This window comes from Mytilus trossulus, chromosome 3 (assembly GCF_036588685.1).
Source record: "Mytilus trossulus isolate FHL-02 chromosome 3, PNRI_Mtr1.1.1.hap1, whole genome shotgun sequence".
In the NCBI taxonomy this organism is placed as follows: Eukaryota; Metazoa; Mollusca; class Bivalvia; order Mytilida; family Mytilidae; genus Mytilus; species Mytilus trossulus.
In genome coordinates, this window is record NC_086375.1 from 87560183 (window position 1) to 87563553 (window position 3371).

The window sequence follows — 3371 nt, forward strand, 5'->3', positions numbered from 1 at the left end:
AATGGATGCTGCATGAGGAGCTGTATATGATAAATACTACGGAGCACATTTGATCTTTTTTTGTATTCCAAACTGCCAAAGTTTAAGGTAGCAATTCTGTATTTTTGTATTACCCATTGTTGTTACTGTCCTTGTTTTTTTCATGAACTTTGCCTCTTTAATTTTATTGTGTGACGCTAAGATATTTCTTTGGCAATGTTTGATGAATCGACCAGATAAACTCTGTGTCATTTGGTGTCTTGTAAAGAGTTGTCTCATTAGCAATCATACCACATCTTCTTTTTTCATATCAATTTCATTTATTTCTTTAACAGAACAAATGACGTATGGCTTATGGTTAGACGATCATACAAATAGTTTTTTTCCGAGATGTAATTTTTGTTATGGTTCTAGATCCAGAATGAAAATTAAATAATTCAGAAGATAAAACTTTATTTATTTTAAATTTGATATCATTGGTCGTCACCACGAGTAGTGTCCTCCTCAATTTGAACTTCAACAGTGTCATTATTATTCACATATGTTATTCTTTTTTTCCCTTCTCTGTTTCTTGCCACCTTCTCTGTCAAGGCTTAAGCGCCGCCAATCTTTAGCTGCATCATCTATCTCCTTATCCGAAGACTCTTTACAGCTATGTTTTTTTCTAACCGACTCTGTAATAAAGTTATAAGTAAACTTGAATTGCGTATTTGTCTAATGCATGCGTGCGTAATCTCCCTTCTAGATATGTAATATAAATTAATGTATATTCTAAATAGTTTAAACACTATTTAATACAAATAAAATCTTAAATAACCATTTTTTTTTATATTGGTTATTTGTCTAATGGTCAGAAATTCATTAGTATTAGACGGATTTGTGGGTATAACAAACCCTTATTACTATTATTTCAGAATTCGGTATCATGTTTTATATATTCGTAATATACATGATATATATAAAGAAATATTTAGATGTGTATTAATGAACAGTTAAATATTTGATATATAAAAACACTGTTACACATTCAAGTGTGTATATGATCAGGTTTCACAAATATATCGTATCTGTTTGCATGCGATTTAGAAATACAATAAAACTAACAAATTTTTATTTATATTTTAATGAAGTAGAAATCATTATACCACATTTTTGAAACATTACGAAATAAGGTACATCTTAAGGCAATTTTATTCCATTAACTTCAGTAATGATCATACATGTTGTAGTTAAATTTTTATATAATTTACCATTTGTTTGAAGATACTTATAATGTTCAGTGGCAAATATTTCATGATAATTAATAGGATTGAAATGATTTAAAATCTAGAAAATATTTCGCCCGAAACGTATAAACTTCAAGATCAGCATTATAAAATGATAGAAATTAATATATGTTTTGATCATATTGTATTTGTCATTCTGAATCGTATATATATATATATCAGATTTTTTAAAGTTACAACTTACATGTTACTATCTTTCTCTTTGAATCTCAGATGACATGATTTTCTCTTTTTGTTTTCTTCGTATCACTTCTTTCTTACAAATACACAACAGGAAATAATCACAAAAGTGACCATCCCATTACATTCAGATTTCCTATAAACTTAATTACCATAGCAACTATCTTTGAAATTTGTCGAACATATGGTCAACCTTATCAGAATGAGCTTGATTAACAGACTGGCTGTATCAAATATCACTCTGCATATAATTGCTATTATTATGTTTCACAAAGTTTAATGAATAAAGTTATTATAAATAATGATTGCAATAAATTTTGATTTTTAACCAGGCAATCTATGTTTACAATATACATTTTTTTTATTACAGTAATGATATTCCAGTATAAATTTTACCTGACTTATATATAGAGTATAATATATGATCACGCAACGTTTGGCCAGCATTGGCCCAACATAGAGTTGTACATGTAATTTCAGTTGATAAACACTTTCGGTATAACATTAACTTTTCATAAAACCTGCTGCAATCGAAATTATCCGCCTCCCAAGAGAAATAAAGCGTAAAATATTATATAATCAATTCTATTAACAAAATTTCATATCGGCCCTATGTTGCTACATGTACTAACATAATGCCAACATTTGCCCGATTATTTATAACCAACATGAGATAATAATAAGAATTTACAACAACAGACCAACGTTGGGCCAATGTTGTGCAGCCGACACCAACGTGCGACCAATGTACCGACAATTTGCCAACGTTGGGCCAATGTTGTGCAGCCAACATAACCTTGCGACCAACCGATAATTTGTCAACGTTGGGCCAATGTTGTGCAGCCAACATAAACTTGCGACCAACGGACCGACAATTTGCCAACGTTGGGCCAATGTTGTGAAGCCAACACCAACCATATCCAACTATAGCAATCATCACGTGACTTTTGTGACGTCACACATCACCCGTATCAAGCCCAAGTAAATTGTATAGAAATGCATAGGGGCTTTCTGGAATCGATGAAATACATTACTTTAAGTTCATGATACTAAAAGTGTGGGTCTTTGTAGTAATTCCTCATATATTTAGAAATATAAATATTCCTTTTGGAATAGTTTAAATTTTGATCTTCTCCCTTCCAAATGCTTTTGAAAATTTGTCTTGTTGCCTCGATAGTTCACACCGTTAAATCATACAACTACGATAAATATTGGATTTTCTGTCGTCTTTAACCTTAAATTGCGATTTAAACAAAACAGATGGAATAATTGTGGGTCTTTGTGCTTATTATTATATTCATAAATATTTGAAATATCGTATATAGAATAGTTTAATTTTCTATTATGTCCCTTCCAAATTGATTTGAAAATAAGCTATTTTCAGAAAATCTGCTATTATTTTTCAAGATGGCGACCAGATTGACAGCGTGGGGCGACATGGTAAAAATATTATTTGTACGATTTTTACTATGAAAATTTAATAACTGTTGGATGCTCGCGTTTTCATTCATTGTCTTACCTTAAAGCAGCATGTAATCGAACATTGGTTCCTTTTTATCAAGCTTAAACATGCTTTTGTTATTTTTATAAAATTTTGAAAAATGGCGAACAAATAATTTTCAAACGTAGAGGATGCTCGACACTTATTTTGTTAATGCACATAATTCAATTTATTTTCTCTGTTTATATTGCAATTAAATATGACACGTTATTGTAACTATAAGAATAGCCATAGCTAGATTAAGGAGATATTAATTAAGTCATAACATCAACGTGAACAAAGAAAACAAACATGGCACCTAATCACGATGTAAGTTTTGACAATACCCATGTAGATGCATGTTTTGACAATACCTATGCCGGTTAGTGTTGTCCGATTATCAATGAAATTCTGTGCAACATTATTTTATATTCATAAAAGAAGAC

General features: G+C 30.4%; 1 long non-coding RNA gene across 1 annotated transcript; it reads right to left on the reverse strand.

Moving 5' to 3' along the window:
* Nucleotides 1-521: 521 nt before the first annotated feature.
* On the reverse strand, nt 522-1743 carry LOC134709818 (uncharacterized). Its single transcript, XR_010106056.1, has 2 exons — nt 1450-1743; nt 522-653 (listed from the first exon to the last, which is right to left on the reverse strand). It is a non-coding gene; the product is annotated as an uncharacterized LOC134709818 (long non-coding RNA).
* Nucleotides 1744-3371: the final 1628 nt, after the last annotated feature.